Genomic DNA, 20,541 nt, shown 5'->3' with positions numbered 1-20,541 from the left:
GGAAGCTGTTTGGTAGCTACAGTGAGAATTCAAATTGCTTATTACCCAGCTGGAAAGATACAGATCCCAACACAAATGGGTGTAAAAGCAAGATTTGTGATCCTGGAATCTGCTCTGACATTTGTCACCCCGGGAGCCTAAGAATCTGTTTGAAGCTTCTTAAGGGCTTTACATGCCTAGTTTAGGACCCCGGAGGTTACTGGAGATACAAACATTGGTGGAGATTCCTGGATGAGTTCAAGCACAGGCCACCATAACAGGGAACTCACCAAATGTCCAACTTAAGGACTTTAACTAAAAGTGCTAGGTTCCATGGTATGATCGTTCCTTTTTCATTTTTATTTAGTTTTATTTGTTTTCAAGTTTTATTTTATTTTTCATTGAACCTGGAATTGCTCATAACAATCATATCATTTTGCATTCTGCATACTGCATTTAAAAAAAATGCACGCAATGCGGCAGCGTCACTAACGCGTCCGCGTCACCAGTGCGTTATGAAGAAAAGAAAGTTGAACAGAGAGTCACGCGAAAGCGTGGTTGGAGGCGTGCCCTTGGCACAGTTTGCCCACGCGACCGCGTCACTGACGCGTCCGCGTCCTATGGAAAATAAGCCTCCCACGCGTCTGCGTCACCCACGCGACCGCGTGGCCCTGTAAATCGACGTAAAAAGGGTGTATGGCCGAAAGTTGAGCTGGAATTGGGCTGGACTCGTGCTCGAAGCCCAAGCCTTCCCACGCGAACGCGTGCCCCACGCGTCCGCGTCATTTTTTAAAATTGGCCATTCACGCGATCGCGTCAACCACGCGACCGCGTCACCCAAAATTTGGCAAAATAATATTTTGAACAGAGAGTTGTGCGAGCGCGAGGCTGCCCTCGCGCCAGTAGCATAAAACGTGTCACGCGACCGCGTGACCGCCGCGATCGCGTCGATTAACTTCAAACGCAAGTCACGCGACTGCGTGCCCTACGCGTCCGCGTCGCTTGGGCCGCACAGCTTATCCTAATTTGCCAAATATCTTATCTTTTCTTCCCCAATCCTAATTTTTCCCTCCCTCCTTTCTTACTCACTTCTTTCCCTTCTTATTCTTCTTTTCTTTCATTTCATTCAATTTATTTGCATACCCTCATTCATTGCATTATCTTCATTGGTGTTGGAAATTTATTTGGGTCATTGTGGATTGTTGCAAAATTGTTTGGCAATTATATATTAATTTTTAAAGGGTTGCTTGCATGTTCAATTTATTATTTTTATTAGATTATTTACCATGCATGCTAAGTGTTTGTGAAAGCGCCCGTATGGCATTATGAACTGTTTTTCAATATCTTTTATCCTACTACTCTGAATGCTTGCTTTTCACGAAACCCTTTTTCATATCATATTCATTACATATAATTGTCATTACAAATATGTTGTTAGCTTGAAAGACTTGGTAATCTAAATTGGACATTGAATGCTTGATCTATGCTACTCATGCCTTTACCAGCATGCCAATAAATATCTTGCATTTAATTGTTATTACATGCACTTGCTATATTTCCATTGATGAACTTTTCACATGTAGTCATGACCATGTAGTAACGTCATTCTTCTTTATTGTGCATTGATTACCACCTTTCCCGCTCTCTTCCTTGCTCTAACCCTTAGCTTTCAAAGTTACTTTCTTTTTCCCTTTTTCGGGATGGCCACCAAGAAGGGTAAAGAGAAAGCTACTCCTAAACCACCGGCAAGGAAAGGAACAAAAAGAGCCCTAGCTTAGGAACCACAACCCCCATCCACTTGCACATCTTAGCATGCACCGAGGACGGTGCAATCTTTAAGTGTGGGGAGGTCGATACCAACTTCCAGGGGTTAGTTACCTTCTTTTCAACACCAATGCTCTATTTTCTTAATTTGTTAATTGTTGCATTGGCATGTTTGTTTGATTTTATGCATTTAGCTACTGCTTGGTTAAAGTAATGAGTTTCTTCTTAAGACCCTATTTTTGAAAAAAAAAATTTTACTAATTTAAATCAAAATTTAAATGTTAAATTTGTTTGGAAGTTGTATTTGGAACATAGTTAATAGCTAGAACACACAACCTGTGAGATTTTGATCTTAATTGTATGGTTACATTATTTAACCATAAAATTTTATTCTTGTGTGTTTTTCTTCTCTATGATTGTAATCTTTATTTTGTTCCAATCTATATATCCAATATTTAGTGTATTTACATGCTTGCATATGATTGAGGCCATTACTTATTTTAGCTCACTTATCCCAAATAAGCCTACCCTTTAAATTACCTTTGTTAGCCACTTTGAGTTTTTTAATCCCCTTCTGTTCAACAACCACATCACTAGCCTTAAGCAGAAAAATAAATTAAATATCCCAATTGAATCTTTGGTTAGCTTAAGACAGAGATTGTGTATCAACTAAGTGTGGGAAAACTGTGGGAACATAGGTTAATAAGGGAATGTATCATGTTTCTAATTTATTTAAATATTGGGAATTTGGGAACCTACTCATGTAAAACAGAAAATTAAAAAAAAATTCCATATGCATTGATATGTTATTTTAGTTTTTATGTCTCTATAAAAAAAAGAGAAAAGAAAAAAATATAATATAAATAAATAAATAAGGGGAGAAAATTACCCCAATGTTATGTTAATGAAAGATCAATTCATATGTGACACAAATCAAAAGAAAAGTTGACACATGAGTATGTGATATAAAAGTGGGAATTATGGGTAGTTAGACATGATTTTAGAAATTATATAGAATGTATGTATGTTAGGTGATAGCTCAGGTTACTCAAAGATTCAATTTATAGCTCACTTAACCATACATATATCCTCACCCTTGCCTTGGCCCCATTACAACCTTGAAAAGACCTCATGATGTTTGCATTAGTACATTAAATATTTGATGATTGGTTAGATGAAGAACAAAATTTAGAAAGCATGATTAGAGAAGAGTAGAGTGAATAACCCTATACACCTGAAAGACTAGAGTGATATACACTACCGGTAAGGGTTCAATGCTTAATTCTATATTCCCTGCTTTCATGAGCTATCTTCTTACAAGTTTACTTGTCTTTTATTGTATAATTTGAATTAGTGAAATCTGATTTATGTTTGTCTTGAAAAGCTTATTTACCTTTAACGAAGTAGGTAGAAACATTCTGCATGTAGTTGCATTCATATAGATAGGTTGCATTTCATACATTGTACCATTCCTCTTCACTCTCTTATAGCTTCTCTTGAGCTTATCATGAGGACATGCTAATGTTTAAGTGTGGGGAGGTTGATAAACCACTATTTTATGGTTTATCTTGTGCTCAATTGAGTGGTTTTTATCAACTCTTTACCCACTTATTCATACTATTTGTATGGTTTTACATTTGCCTTCCTAATTATGTGCTTTGATTGAAAACATGCTTCTTTGGCCTTAAGTTCCCTATGTTTAATCCTCTCTTATTACCATTAGATGCCTTGATATGTGTGTTAAAGTGATTTCAGAGATTACAGGGCAGGAATGGCTCAGAGGATGGAAAGGAAGCATGCAAAAGTGGAAGGAATACAAGAAGTTGGAGAAATTGCTAAGCTATCCAGCCTGACCTCTTCGCACTCAAACGGCTATAACTTTAGCTACAGAGGTTCAAATGACGCGGTTCTAGTTGCATTGGAAAGCTAATGTCCGGACTTTGATTTGATATATAATTTGCTATAGCTGCCCCAAAGTTAGGTGACGCGAACGCGTGAATGACGTGCCCACGTCGCATCTGCAAACTTCAATCCGCGCGGACGTGTGGATGACGCCTCCGCGTCACTTGGCCGCGACCTGTACTGACCAGAAAGTACTGGGAGTGACTTCTGGGTTGTTTTTGATCCAGTTTTTGGCCCAGAGAACACAGATTAGAGACTATAAAGTGGGAGAATACATCCATTCATAATTATGCTTTTCATAATTCATAATTTTAGGTTTTAGATGTAGTTTTTAGAAAGAGAAGTTCTTTCCTCTCTCTTAGGTTTTAGGATTAGGATTCCTCTTAAAGGATTTAGGATTCAACTCTTTATCAGGTTCAATATTTCCTTTACTTTATATTTATCTCTTATTTTCAGATACTTTAATGCTTTTATTGATATTTGATTTATGTTGCCCAATTGGCTTATGAACTTTTCATGTTAGGATTATACATTATTGAGATGTTTTCAGATTTATGATTTCAATTCTGCTTTCCATATTCTTGGCTTTGGTTAGGAAATCAGTAACTCTTGAGTTATCAAACTCAACGTGATCGATAACCGGTATCTTTACTAATTAGCTTGAACTTCTATAATCCCAATCTTTTCCTAGGAATTAACTAGGATTTGAAGATCAAACTAATTAGCCACTTGACCTTCCTTTGCAACAGCAGAGGTTAACTAAGTGGAATCAAGATTCAATTTTTGTCATCATTGATAAGGATAACTAGGATAGGCCTTCCAATTTCTCACACCTTGCCAAGAGTTTATTTTACAGTCATTTATTTATTTTACTTGTCATTTATTTTATTTGTTCCTCATTCTCAAAACCCCCAAATTACAAACTCATAACCAATAATAAGAACATACGTCCCTGTAATTCCTTGAGAAGACGACTCGAGGTTTAAATACTTCGGTTATCAATTTATTTAGGGGTTTGTTACTTGTGACAACCAAAATGTTTGTACGAAGGGATTTCTGTTGGTTCAGAATCTATACTTACAACGCGACTTTATAAAATTCTTTACTAGCAAAAATCCTAATGTCACACACACACATGGACGTGCGGACGCTGCGAGCAGAAGGCGTAATGCGACTTGTGCGGACGCACAAGGAGGTGTGCGCTCGCACATAAGGGAAAAAGAGGGGGTGGGTTCACACGCACAGCTTGTGCGTGCGCTGCGACCAGAGGGTTGGTTCTATGCTGTGCGTGCGTTCAGCTCTATGCGCACGCACAAAGGGTTTTTTTTAAGGTGGACGTTTGCGGCCGCACGCATGGTGTGCGGACGTATAGGAGGGAAAAGGTGATGACAAGTCATCATATACCCATTTTTCAAGCTAATTTCACTTGTTTTATTAGTCTTTATGCACTTTCTTGCATCCTAAGTAAGTGATTTGGAGTGAAAATGCATAACTTCTTTAAATCAAGAAACTACTATTAATTTGATGCTAATTCATGAGGTTTAAGCTAATTTTAATTGAATTTTAATTGATTCATAAGCCTTGTGAATTTAGTGATACTTTGAGTGGTTGTTTTGGTTTATTGTAGGTGAAGAAAAGAAGAAAAGAAAAAGCGTGGCTTAAGAAAGCGTGGTCCAAGAGAGAAGAAGTGTGGCGCATAAGAGGAGGGAGCAAGCATTGCCCTCCACAAGGGCACACTGCCCTCTAGGAGGGCAACATGAGCAAGCAAGCCAAGAGAAGCAACGCTGCCCTGCCCATGACAAGGGCAGAGCACAAAATTGTGCCTTGGATCAAAGAAAGTAAAAACCTTGCCCTGCCCTCCACAAGGGTAGTATCGGGCTCTCCAAAGGGAAAAATTCAAAGAAAAAGTTCACCATTGCTTGCCACAAGAGTCGAACACGGAACCATGAGGAAACAAGAAACTAAGTCTCACTTTGGTGGCAAGAATATCAAAGAAAAGAAGTAGCGTGCGCGTCACACAAGGATCGAACACGGGGCTTCAACTTGGAAACATTGCCCTGCCCTCCGCAAGGGCAGGGCAGCATTTTGTTGTGGCACGGCCAGCGCACCATTCTGGCGCACCAAGGGAGCTTTGGCAGCATCATAGCGCACGGCCAGCGCACCAAACTGGCGCACCAAAAATTTCTGCCCTGCCCTCCACAAGGACAGGGCAGCATCCTGCAGCACCAACTCGCACACCACGCTCGCACCAAGGCAGCACGCATCAATTCCTGCCCTGCCCTCCACAAGGGCAGGGCAGCCTCCTGGAAGCAAATTGTTTTGGGCTAAAAATTGAATTAAAAATCCAATTTAATTCATTTCTTCACCAAATCAAAAGCCCATCCAAATCCCAAGATCCAAGAATAGAAAGTGTATAAATAGGAGATAGTTTGATGTAATTAGGACCTTTTCCTTTACTTTTGAACTTTGAATTTTCCTTTGAACCATTACTTTTATTTTGAGCTTTTGAACTTTCTCTTAGGGACTTCACTGAGATTTCAGAGAATTGGGGAGGAGAATTGATCTCTCTTCTTCCTCGTTCTTGTGTGGGCATTTTTATTTTCTTGTTTGAGTTTTGGGTGTGAAGAATTGAGGAAATTCTGTCTCAATCTCCATTCAAAATCTCTTTAATTCCTCTTCTGCATAATTAAGTTGAATTTCAATTCCTTTACTGCTTCTTCTTCAATTTCTTGTTAATTGCTTTGTGGGCTTGGATCTGGGAAGGTAATTGAGATCTAGACTTTGCTATCTAGTCTCTTGAGTCCTGAGATCCCATTTTCCTTGTTGGTTCTTCTTTGAACCTCTGCTTCAAGTTAATTCCCATTTCTGTTTGAATTCTAGTTGTTTCTAATTCAATTTCTGCTTATTTAATTGTTGCAATTTACTTTCTTATGCTGAAATTCTGAATTCCCAATCCTCAACTCCCTTTTCCATTCAAGCAATTTATATTTCTTGCACTTTAAGTTACTACAATTTACATTTCTTGCACTTTAAGTTTCAGTCATTTAATTTCTTGTTCTTTAAGATTCAGCATCTTTTACTTTCCTGTTCTTTAATTTACTGCAATTCTCCCCTCTCCCTTTACATTCCAAGCAATTTAGCTTCTGTTAAAGATAAACTACTCAACCAATATTTGATTCGCTTGACTAAATCAACCACTAAACTAAAATTGCTCAATCCTTCAATCCCTGTGGGATCGACCTCACTCATGTGAGTTATTATTACTTGATGCGACCCGGTACACTTGCCGGTGAGTTTTGTGTCGGATCGTTTTCCGCACATCAAATTTTTGGCGCCGTTGCCGGGGATTGAAATAGATTGACAATGATTAGGTGAAGTGGAGATCTAGATCAAGCACTTTTTCTTTTCTGTTGTTTTAATTTTGGCTAACACACTAACTGTTTGAATTTTTGCTTAAACTAACTAAAACTTCATTCTAGCTATAGATTGAAGTTTCATTGGTTTTCTGGATCTGTGTGTTTATTGTTGTGTGTTTGTATGTCAGGTACAGGAAGATCTTCCCCTGTCCTCTCTGAAATTGACCAAAGAACTCTTCGAAGAATAAGAAGAGCTGAAAGAGGAAAGAACGTTATTGGAGAGGAAGAATCTGAGGAGGAATTCCAAGAGATGGAAGGAGATCCATCAAATCTCAATCAACCTGGAGGAGGGGCCAACAATAACCCACAACAAAGAAGAGTCCTGGCTTCATAAACATTTGCAAATGCTAGACACTGTGGAAGTTGCATTCTTACTCCTAATGTCAATGCAAACAATTTTGAACTAAAGCCACAACTCATCACTTTGGTTCAAAACAACTGTTCTTTTGGAGGAGGGCCATTGGAGGACCCAAATGAACACTTATCTACCTTCTTGAGGATTTGTGATACTGTGAAAACCAATGGTGTGCCTCCTGACAGCTACAAGTTATTGCTCTTTCCATTTTCTCTCAGAGACAAAGCCACTCAATGGCTAGAGACATTTCCAAAAGAGAGCATCAACACTTGGGATGACTTGGTGAGCAAGTTCCTTGCCAAATTTTATCCCCCTCAAAGGATCATAAGATTGAAGACTGAGGTGCAGACATTCACTCAAATGGAGGCTGAAAATTTATATGAAGCATGGGAAAGATATAAGGCACTATTGAGGAAATGTCCACCAGAGATGTTCACTGAGTGGGACAAGCTGCAGAACTTCTATGAGGGACTCACTCTTAAGGCTCAAGAAGCACTTGATCATTCAGCTGGAGGCTCTTTACAACTCATGAAAACTACAGAGGAAGCTCAAAACCTCATTGATATGGTGGCCAATAACCAATATTTCTTTGCTCATCAAAGACAACGCCAACCATCACAAAGAAGAGGAGTAATGGAGTTGAAAGGAGTGGATTCAATTCTAGCTTAGAACAAGATAATGCAGCAGCAGATTCAACAACAGTTTGAGCAAATGGCCAAAAGGATTGATGGCCTGCAAGTTGCATCAGTAAGTGCCACAAGCCAACCATCAACTACTTGGGGTCAGAATGAAGAACTTCAAGAGGAGCAACAGCAAGAGCAAGTCCAATACATGCACACCCAAAATCCTGGAATAAATGAAGTCTATGGTGATACTTATAATCCATCTTGGAAGAACCATCCCAATCTCAGATGGGGAGACAACCACAATCAAAGCCCACAACCATGGCAAAGAAACTCAAGTCAGAACAATTGGAAAAGCACAAACCACAACCCCCAGCCAAACACTAACCAAAATACATACAGAAAACCACAAAATAATTACCCCAACTCTAACCATTATCCACTCAATAACCAACCAACTAACCAAAACACCTATCATCATCCATCAACACCCCAAAACCAACCAATCTCACAAGACTCTCAGAGGATCACTAATCTAGAGATGCTCATGGAAAAGATGATGAAGAACCAAGAATTAACAACAAAGAACCAAGAAGCTTCCATGAAAAACTTAGAGAGGCAGATTGGGCAAATCTCCAAGCAAATTTCTGTTGAAAAACCATCAAGCTCACTACCAAGTGACACCATTCCTAACCCAAAAGAGGAATGCAAGGCAATACAGTTAAGGAGTGGAAAAATACTGTTGAAAGATGAAGAAGCCACCAAGAAGCCCAAAGAAAGTGACAAGAAACAGGTTGAAAAAGAGGCAGCCAATGATGAAGATGCAACAGCCAGCAATCAACCTCAGAATCAACCTCAAGAAAAAGAAGATAGACCACAAAGTCTGAAGAAAGGAAAGCAAATCATGGAAGAACCAAATCCAAGACAACTTCAAGGGGAGAAAAGCTTAACACCCCCACTGCCTTATCCTCAAAGATTCCACAAGGAGACAAAGGACCGACACTTTTCTAAATTCTTAGAGACTTTCAAGAAACTGGAAATCAACATACCTTTAGCTGAGGCATTGGAGCAAATGCCTCTGTATGCCAAGTTTTTGAAGGAGCTCATCAATAAGAAAAGAGACTGGAATGAAAAAGAGACGGTAATGCTCAGTGAAGAATGTAGCGCTGTGTTACAAAAAGGAATCCCACCAAAGCTCAAAGATCCAGGAAGCTTTGTAGTATCATGCACCATAGGCAGTTTAACTTTGGACAAAGCTCTCTGTGATCTTGGAGCTAGCATCAACTTAATGCCCTTGTCCATGATGAGGAAGCTTGCTATAAAAGAACTCAAACCCACCAGGATGTCACTAATCATGGCAGATAGATCAATCAAGACACCCAATGGAATTGTGGAAAATCTGTTAGTAAAGGTTGGGAAGTTTATCTTTCCTGCAGATTTTGTGATTTTGGACACCGACGAGGAAGGAAACAATTCAATAATCTTGGGAAGACCATTTCTAGCAACTGCAAGAGCCATTATAGATGTAGAAAAAGGAGAAATGATCTTCAGAGTACACAATGAGCAAATGATCATAAATGTCTTCAAGTCAATGCAACACATTCCTGAGCAAGAAGATTACTTGAGGGTGGATATGATAGAAAACTTGGTGGAAGAAATATTAGACACTAATCAGCATGAGCAAGAAGGAGAAATTAATCAAGAGACAGCAAAGGAACACGCAGCTGAGATCTCCATTGACAAGGAGGAGAACCCAAGCAAGACGAAAGAGGTGCATAAACAAGAACTGAAGCCATTACCTACTCATCTCAAATATGCATTCCTAGGCACATCAGAGAGCTTCCCAGTAATCATCAACTCATCCCTGACAAAAAAAGAAGAAGGAGAGCTTCTTGATGTACTCAGAGCTCACAAGGATGCTTTAGGATGGACCATCAATGATCTGAAAGGCATTAGCCCAGCAATATGTATGCATAAAATCCTCTTGGAGGACAATTTCAAAGCAGTAGTTCAACCTCAGAGAAGGTTAAATCCTGCGATGAAGGAAGTTGTCCAGAAAGAAGTAATGAAATTGTGGAATGCTGGGATAATATATCCTATCTCTGATAGTCCATGGATAAGCCCAGTCCAAGTGGTACCAAAGAAGGGAGGAATGACAGTCGTTGTTAATGAGAAGAATGAACTCATTCCAACAAGAACTGTGACAGGATGGAGAATGTGTATTGATTATAGGAGGTTGAATGATGCCACACGCAAGGATCATTTCCCACTTCCTTTCATTGATCAGATGCTTGAAAGATTAGCCGGCCATGCATACTATTGCTTCCTGGATGGCTATTCTGGGTATAATCAGATAGTGGTAGATCCAAAGGACCAAGAAAAGACTTCATTCACTTGTCCCTTTGGAGTTTTTGCTTATAGGAGAATGCCATTTGGACTATGCAATGCCCCAGCCACTTTTCAAAGGTGTATGCTCTCCATTTTTTCAGATATGGTCGAAAAGTTTTTAGAGGTTTTCATGGATGACTTTTCTGTTTTTGGTGATAATTTCAACTCTTGCCTGAAACATCTAACTCTTGTTTTGAAACGGTGCCAAGAGACCAATTTGGTTTTAAACTGGGAAAAGTGCCATTTCATGGTGCCTGAGGGGATTGTTCTTGGTCACAAAGTTTCAAGAAAAGGGATAGAAGTTGATAAGGCAAAGGTGGAAATTATAGAGAAGCTTCCCCCACCAATTAATGTAAAATCTGTTAGAAGTTTCTTGGGACATGCAGGATTTTATAGAAGGTTTATCAAGGATTTTTCTAAAATAGCTAAACCTTTGAGTAATCTATTAATGATTGATAACCCTTTTGTTTTTGATGAAAATTGCCGGCATGCTTTTGAAACTTTAAAACATAAACTCACAACAGCACCAATTATCACACCCCGGATTGGGAATTACCCTTTGAACTCATGTGTGATGCGAGTGATATTGCAATTGGTGCTGTGCTTGGACAAAAAAAGGGAAACTTGCATCATGTCATATATTATGCAAGTAAGGTGTTGAATGAGGCTCAAAAAAATTACACCACAACAGAGAAGGAATTGTTAGCTGTAGTTTATGCGTTTGATAAGTTTAGGTCATACTTGATAGGATCTAAAATTGTGGTTTATACTGACCATGCTGCCCTCAAGTATTTGATGTCAAAGCAGGATGCTAAACCAAGACTTATCAGGTGGATATTACTTCTACAAGAGTTTGACATTGAGGTAAGGGATAGGAAAGGCACTGAGAACCGAGTTGCTGACCATTTGTCAAGGTTGCCACAAGAAACAATTCAAGAAGCGTCGCAACCTGTGAATGAAAGCTTCCCAGATGAACATCTTCTGCTGATCCAACAAACACCATGGTTCGCTGATATAGCAAACTACAAAGTGGGGAGGAAGATACCTCAAGAATTCACTAAGCAACAAGTGAAGAAGCTAATCAATGAAGCAAGGAAGTTCTTGTGGGATGAACCTTATCTATTCAAAAGATGTTCTGATGGAATAATTAGAAGATGTGTCCCTGAGAGTGAAATAAGAGATATATTATGGCATTGCCATGGCTCAGCTTATGGTGGACACTTTGGTCCAGAAAGAACAGCTGCAAAGATATTGCAAAGTGGTTTCTATTGGCCAACCATCTTCAAAGATGCCAGAGAGTTTGTCCACCAATGTAATGAATGCCAGAGAGCAGGAGGATTGACAAGAAGGAATGAGATGCCGCAGAACTTCATTTTGGAAGTAGAATTGTTTGATCTATGGGGTATTGATTTCATGGGACCCTTTCCCCCTTCTTATTCTTTCAGATATATCTTGGTAGCAGTGGAGTATGTTTCAAAGTGGGTGGAAGCCATAGCCACAACTACCTGTGATGCACAAATTGTCCTTCAATTCCTAAAGAAGAACATCTTTACTAGATATGGAGTACCCAAGGGTCTTATCAGTGATGGTGGTGGTCATTTTTGTAACAAACAAATGGAGAAACTTCTTCATAAATATGGAGTTATTCATAAAGTGGCCACACCATATCATCCTCAGACTAATGGGCAGGCTGAATTAGCAAACAGAGAATTGAAGAAAATCCTAGAGAAAACAGTAGGTAGCACAAGAAAGGATTGGGCTAGGAAATTGGAAGATGCACTTTGGGCGTACAGAACAGCTTTCAAAACTCTCATTGGGAAGTCCCCCTTTCAGCTGTTATATGGCAAATCTTGTCATCTCCCTGTAGAGCTTGAGCACAAAGCCTTTTGGGCTACTAAACTTCTAAACCTTGATTCTGAAGTAGCAGGAGAGAAAAAGTTGTTGCAGCTAAATGAGCTGGATGAGTTTAGGCTAGAAGCCTATGAAAATACCAAGATATACAAGGAAAAAACCAAGAGATGGCATGACAGGAAGATTTTGAAGAAAGAATTCAAACCTGGACAACAAGTACTCTTGTACAACTCACGACTCAAGATATTCCCTGGCAAGCTTAAGTCTAAGTGGACTGGTCCATATTTGGTAACTAAGGTCTTTCCTTATGGAAGTATTGAATTGCTAGATGAAGCAACAAAGAGTCGGTTTACAGCAAATGGTCACAGAGCAAAACTATACCTAGGAGGACAATGGGACAAGGAAAAAGAGGTTCAGAACCTAAATCCTCCTTGAAGTAAAAACAGAAGATGTCAAGCTAGTGACAATAAAAGAGCGCTTGTTGGGAGGCAACCCAACCTGAGGTAGTTTTCTTCTCACAGCTTTTTCAATAAAAATGTTGAATAATTGGTATGGATTGCAAGGAGCTAAGTTTGGTGTTGCACACCAAAACAATTTGAGGAAAGAATGAAAGATTCTAAGTTTGGTGTTCCACCAAAAATATCGTTTAAAAACACATTCTCACCTCCTGCATGATGCTAGCTCCAAGCAACCAAACACATTATTTAACTGTTTAATTGCTTTCTAGCTTTAATTTCATTAACCTTTAGCAAGGACACAAGGTTTCACATATGGTTAAATTGTTGCATAAGAGGCAGTGGCAAACAATTAAGTTTGGTGTTCCCACACCAAAATAAATCCAGGAACCACACTCAGTTTATGCATACTAACCATACAATTAAGGGCTTGAGAAGCAAGCAACTTTGAGAATTATGCAGGACATGAGTCAACAATTGAAGATATTATGCATCTTAACTCAAAGAGAACACAACAGAAGGAAGAATCAAAGGGCTGCAACTTCGAAGGTTGTATCTAAACTTAATCCTTGCTGCTGTGAAATGTTTTGAATCTGGAAACCATTGTATGTCTTGCTAAAGTGTTTATCTAGTTGCAAGTAAAATTGTTTGTTAAGAATGCTAAATCTGCATAATGCTTGTTATCCATCACTTGGCTAAATTTTGTTTTGTTTCCCACATGCTTGAATAAAAGAGAATTGTTTGAATTGAAAAGTGAAATATCCAATGTTGCATAAGTAAGAATGGAAGTTAATGGTGGTATATGTGTTTGATTAAATGTATAACTCATGAAATAATTGTTGCATAATATCATTCTCATTCAAGTGTGAGTTAGCTTGCTGTTGTAAAGATTCTTATCAATAAAAGAAAAAGCCCTTGTGAACAAAAACAGAAAAAAAAAGGAAGAAGAAAAAGCCAAAGTGGCAAGAAAAACAAAGAATAAAGGTTGGACACCAATAGCTTGGACCCTAGGACATATGCCTGTGGTGTTCTTGTACTAAGATATGCTTGGATAAGTAAATTCTAAGGGGTATTTTAAAACCCGGTCACTTAGATCAACTGATTTGGGATGGCCAATTGAAAGTCCACAATAAAGAGAAACTTAGATACAGAACATTTAGTTATCCAAAGAGATGCTGGGCATCAATGATCCTAGGAAGAAATAGTGAGCCATGTGTCTGTGGTGGAAAGATGTTGAGTAAAAGAAAAAAATAAAGCCAAAGGCTACTACTGCAACATTTGACACCAAACCTCCAAAAGAATAATAAGCTTGTTAAGCATTATAAGAAAAGAAAAGTTAGCAAGGGAGTAATTAAAAAGTAAGTCTTATAACAGCAAGTTTAGCAAGCCTTTGAGGAAAGATGTATATTATGTAACAGCAACAATAATTGAGTTATCATTGTCTGCATAAAGACTCCATAAATCAAGTTCTGCTATATGCCTAATAAGGATATGTGTTCTTTTCTTGTTCATTTCAATTTCTCTTAGTTTTGATGCTTGCTTGGGGACAAGCAAGATTTAAGTTTGGTGTTGTGATGACAAGTCATCATATACCCATTTTTCAAGCTAATTTCACTTGTTTTATTAGTCTTTATGCACTTTCTTGCATCCTAAGTAAGTGATTTGGAGTGAAAATGCATAACTTCTTTAAATCAAGCAACTACTATTAATTTGATGCTAATTCATGAGGTTTAAGCTAATTTTAATTGAATTTTAATTGATTCATAAGCCTTGTGAATTTAGTGATACTTTGAGTGGTTGTTTTGGTTTATTGTAGGTGAAGAAAAGAAGAAAAGAGAAAGCGTGGCTTAAGAAAGCGTGGTCCAAGAGAGAAGAAGTGTGGCGCATAAGAGGAGGGAGCAAGCATTGCCCTCCACAAGGGCACACTGCCCTCTAGGAGGGCAACATGAGCAAGCAAGCCAAGAGAAGCAACGCTGCCCTGCCCACGACAAGGGCAGAGCACAAAATTGTGCCTTGGATCAAAGAAAGTAAAAACCTTGCCCTGCCCTCCACAAGGGCAGTATCGGGCTCTCCAAAGGGAAAAATTCAAAGAAAAAGTTCACCATTGCTTGCCACAAGAGTCGAACACGAAACCATGAGGAAACAAGAAACTAAGTCTCACTTTGGTGCCAAGAATATCAAAGAAAAGAAGTAGCATGCGCGTCACACAAGGATCGAACACGGGGCTTCAACTTGGAAACATTGCCCTGCCCTCCGCAAGGGCAGGGCAGCATTTTGTTGTGGCACGGCCAGCGCACCATTCTGGCGCACCAAGGGAGCTTTGGCAACATCATAGCGCACGGCCAGCGCACCAAACTGGCGCACCAAAAATTTCTGCCCTGCCCTCCACAAGGGCAGGGCAGCATCCTGCAGCACCAACTCGCACACCACGCTCGCACCAAGGCAGCACGCATCAATTCCTGCCCTGCCCTCCACAAGGGCAGGGCAGCCTCCTGGAAGCAAATTGTTTTAGGCTAAAAATTGAATTAAAAATCCAATTTAATTCATTTCTTCACCAAATCAAAAGCCCATCCAAATCCCAAGATCCAAGAATAGAAAGTGTATAAATAGGAGATAGTTTGATGTAATTAGGACCTTTTCCTTTACTTTTGAACTTTGAATTTTCCTTTGAACCTTTACTTTTATTTTGAGCTTTTGAACTTTCTCTTAGGGACTTCACTGAGATTTCAGAGAATTGGGGAGGAGAATTGATCTCTCTTCTTCCTCGTTCTTGTGTGGGCATTTTTATTTTTCTTGTTTGAGTTTTGGGTGTGAAGAATTGAGGAAATTCTGTCTCAATCTCCATTTAAAATCTCTTTAATTCCTCTTCTGCATAATTAAGTTGAATTTCAATTCCTTTACTGCTTCTTCTTTAATTTCTTGTTAATTGCTTTGTGGGCTTGGATCTGGGAAGGTAATTGAGATCTAGACTTTGCTATCTAGTCTCTTGAGCCTGAGATCCCATTTTCCTTGTTGGTTCTTCTGTGAACCTCTGCTTCAAGTTAATTCCCATTTCTGTTTGAATTCTAGTTGTTTCTAATTCAATTTCTGCTTATTTAATTGTTGCAATTTACTTTCCTTTGCTGAAATTCTGAATTCCCAATCCTCAACTCCCTTTTCCATTCAAGCAATTTATATTTCTTGCACTTTAAGTTACTGCAATTTACATTTCTTGCACTTTAAGTTTCAGTCATTTAATTTCTTGTTCTTTAAGATTCAGCATCTTTTACTTTCCTGTTCTTTAATTTACTGCAATTCTCCCCTCTCCCTTTACATTCCAAGCAATTTAGCTTCTGTTAAAGATAAACTACTCAACCAATATTTGATTCGCTTGACTAAATCAACCACTAAACTAAAATTGCTCAATCCTTCAATCCCTGTGGGATCGACCTCACTCATGTGAGTTATTATTACTTGATGCGACCCGGTACACTTGCCGGTGAGTTTTGTGTCGGATCGTTTTCCGCACATCAAAAGGATTTTTCCCACGCACAGCCTGTGCGCGTGCTGGGAATAGAAATGGTGTTTAAGGGTGTGCATGCGCATGTTGCTGTGCGTACGTACGGGAACTGGAAAATAGGGGACCTGTGCGGACACACAAGGACGTGCGTATGCACAGGTCTCTGTTCCTGTAACAAAAAATTTTGCCTCCAAGGCATTAATTTTGACATCCAAAACAGGTTTTCAAGCTCCAAAACATCACAAAACTCCTAAAAACACATTATTTCACTAAAATTAGCCAATAAACATCAAAATAAACCTAACCAACCAAGCAATATAGCCAATTATTCATGAAACAAAAAGGTAAAAGAGAGAAAGTTAGAAGGATATTACCATGGTGGGGTGTCTCCTACCTAGCACTTTGGTTTATAGTCATAAGTTGGACTTGGTGAGGAGATCCTTGTTAGGGCGGCTTATGCTTCCACTCCTCCTTGAATCTCCAACCAAGTTTGCTATTGAATTGACATCTGGGATCCCAAATGAATTTCATCAAACTCATGAGGGATTTCAAGCTAACAACTAGGATCCTTAATTGTTGACTCATGAAATCAATGCTCGGATCCCATACTTGAGTTCCTCTATCACCATTGACATGTTCGTGCACTCCCCAGAATCCACTAAATTGACTCTTGCACCAAAATTGAGTTCCAAATGTCAAGTTGGCCCTTTTTATGAACTTTCCATCCCGTTTCTAATTAACATTCTTCTCTTCACCATCTACTACTCCAAGAAAGGTTTGAAGTTGAGCATCCATCTCCAAGACGGCATATTGATGTGGGGCCAGAAAGCTTGTTAGAGAATTCTTCACTCACTTAATTTGCTCATGCACAATTGTTTTTGCCTCTTGGCAACTAAAATCTTCCTCAACCTCTTTTGAATCTTCTTCATCCTCACTCAAGTAAAAAACTGGAGGTTGTGTGAAGTCCACATCAACATCTCCTTCAAAATCTACTAATGGAGCCCCATGACAGTCATTGAAGGAATTACCCAAGCCGGAAAAAAAAATCTTGAATGATGTAATCCTCTTGATCAATTCCTACCAACTCTTCATTTGACTCCTTTTGCACTTCACATTGTGACTTGACATCTTCTTCTTGATTTCACAATTTTTCTTTCACTCCACCTTTTTGCTTGGTTGCACGCATTCGTCCACTAGAATTTCTTGCTTGTGGCATGAACACGATGAAGCTAAATGATCCAAAGCATCTGCTAAGGTAGACATGACTTGCTCTTGCTTCTTCTAGAACTTTTGTTGTTCTTAAATGAGCACGAGAAGTACTTCTTGTGTGGCTTGATCCATATATGAAGATGAAGATTGAGGTGACGAAGGTTGACCATCAAACTCATGAGGGTAAGGGTTTTGGTTTTGTTTGTAGTGGGGTGATGGTGTGTAAGATTGGTGACTAGAAAGGCAAGTGGTTGGGTTCCATTGGGGTGCATTGTGGTTATGGTGTGAAAAAGTCATCAAGAAAATATGAACAAAAACCTACTAACAAAAAGCAAATAAACAACCAAAAAGTGCTATTTACACTATTAACATATTTACATCAACCAAAAGATATAACACCAATTTCGTCCCCGGCAACGGCGCCAAATTTGATAGAAGAAGAAAACTATTGCATAGTTTGGAATCAATCAAAATAGGCATCAATTCGTTGGTAGCATAGTCCAAACCAATAATGAATTCTCTTAATCAAATGTCAAAATTCAAAACAAATATAAACCGAGAGTATTTAAACCTCGGGTCATTCTCCCTAGCAATGCAATCGAAGTGTTATACGCTTTCGGTTGGTAGGACAGAGAGGGATTTTAGCAAAATCAACGAACAAAGGATTAAAAGAACCAAGCAATGAGCAAAATTGCGCATTAATGCAAGTAAAGAGAAAGCAAGATAAAAACTAGTGAAAATTCTATAAATGCAATAAAAGAGCCTTGACTTGGGAATGAGGATCCAAGGAATCCTATCATTGCCATAACCACAACTATGGTAATTATCATGAGTCAATCTCACCTAGTCAACCCCAACCATCGAGGAGTAAGTCAAGCAAGTATAATTGACCTTAATCCATAAGTCCTAACTAACTTACCAAATTAGTTGATAAAAGGCTACCGTCAATAGAAACAAGAATCAACTAACTACCTAAGAACTACCAGTAAATGTCGGACATTATGACTCTAGTATCCTAGGAACACAAACCACAGGTCAAGGTGTGAAAATCTACTCAAAATCTAAAGTTGGCATTTTCACAAACACCTTGTGTGCATAAAAGCGGAACATGGGAAATTGCAAGGAAAATGAGAAAACTATAACCAACTATCAACAAAATCAATTGTAAACAAGCAATCAAACATAAAGGAAGCATGAAACATAAAATTCATTGATTAAAACTTCAAGAAACACAAAATTGCAATATGAACAAAGTAACTTGAACCAATAGGAAATGAAGGTAAAAGTGCTTTAATTAAAGAAGAAATTGAGAGTACTTACAATTATAGAAGTGAAATCAAATATCAAAGTTTGCTATAAAATGCTACAAGGAAACTACATAAACCCTAGGAGAGCTCTCTATTCTACACTACTCCTACTCCTAATAATATGAGATTAAACTATCTAAGTGAGCTAAATCCTCCTTTTTCTTTTTCAAATGTGTTGATATTCCCTTTATATAGCCTTTCATTTCAGCCTTCAAGCCTTCCAAAATGGGCCAAGAGACCTCCAAGTTCGCGCAGCACATGTTTCATTAATGCAGTCACGTGCAGGGACCTGTGCAGATGCACAGGTGCTTGTGCGCACGCACACATGGAAATTCTTGCTTGTGTGCATGCACGCAGGGCTGTGCGCACGCACACTTTACTGTGCATGCTTTTCCTTGTTTTCTTCATGTTTTCTCCCTTGTACATGCTTTCTTACACTTTTGGCCATCCATTCTTGCCTTCAAGTCCTGAAATCACTCACAAATCATATCACGGCATCGAATGACATAAAAGAGAAATTAATTCGCTCTATTAAAGTATAAAATTGTATGTTTTCACATTTAGGATCAAATTAGGAATCAAACACAAAAGTATGCTATTTGAGTGCTTAAGTGTGAGTTCATATGCTAGAATCCATTCAAATCAAGCCAAAATATATCGGAAAATATAAACTCATCACCCTCGTAGGCAAACTGATGCCGAGCACGCCTAATACGTGAAATAGTCCTTTCGATCTCATGATCAAATGCAGCTAAGCTCGGATTCGGTAACGAACGTGTCATTCAATGAAAGAAACATATAGCTCATGGTAAAAAAATATGAAAAGAAAAAATGCAATTATGTAAATAAAATAAATAGTTACACCAACCAATAATTTAACACACTGTTGCAACTCCCCGGCAACGGCGCCAAAAATTGACGGACGGAAAAATACCGGTTAAGAAAAATTAATAAAAGTTGTGTTGTGAGTACAGTCTTAACCGACGAATCCCCGCTGTCAATTTAGAAGATGCCACAATTTAAGGATAAAATACTGAGAGTAGAATTCCCAGGTCGTTTCCCAAAGAGTTGACAAAAGAGTGTAATTTATTGGTCAGGAATTGTCTGAGAAAATTTAGAGTTGGAAAACAGAAAAATAAATGATTATCAATTGAAGCAATAAAAATTAACAAGAGGTTTTATAAATTTGAAATAAAAAGGCTTGACTAGGAGAAGATTAATTGGAATTTCTATCCTTGTTGAGTATCCCAAGTATAATAGTAAGAGGTTGTTGCTTCTACCTAGTTATCCTTTACCTAATAAAGGAAAGTCAAGTAACTAAACCAACCCTAATTCACAAGTCCTATTCCCCTCCTAGGGAAGGATTAGAGTTAGTGAATAGAGAGTCAGCCAACAACTTCCAATCACAAATTAATACTTGAGTATTCCAACTCAAGGGTTTTCTATTAATCAACTCTAAAGTCAAGTTGGGAGTCTACTCCATTGATATGGATGCTATTTTCGCAAACATGTAAAGGGAGTAAAAAGAAGATACGGTAATTAAAATTAATTTAGTAAAAGCAATTTTTGAGCTAATAAATTAATTGGAGATAATCAAACAAATAATGGAATTAAATGTAAAAATAAACTTTGCATTAATAAATCCCAAAATCAAAGATATCCATATATGACTCTAAATAAACTGAATGGAAAAAACAAAAGAGTAAGTAAATAAGAAAGCAAACTATAGTGATAGAGACTTCAATAAAAGGTAGTAACTCTTTCAAGATCAAATCAAAAAACGTAAAACTAAA

The sequence above is a fragment of the Arachis hypogaea genome, chromosome 3 (assembly GCF_003086295.3).
Source record: "Arachis hypogaea cultivar Tifrunner chromosome 3, arahy.Tifrunner.gnm2.J5K5, whole genome shotgun sequence".
Taxonomy (NCBI): domain Eukaryota; kingdom Viridiplantae; phylum Streptophyta; class Magnoliopsida; order Fabales; family Fabaceae; genus Arachis; species Arachis hypogaea.
Note: the sequence above shows the minus strand (reverse complement) of the source record.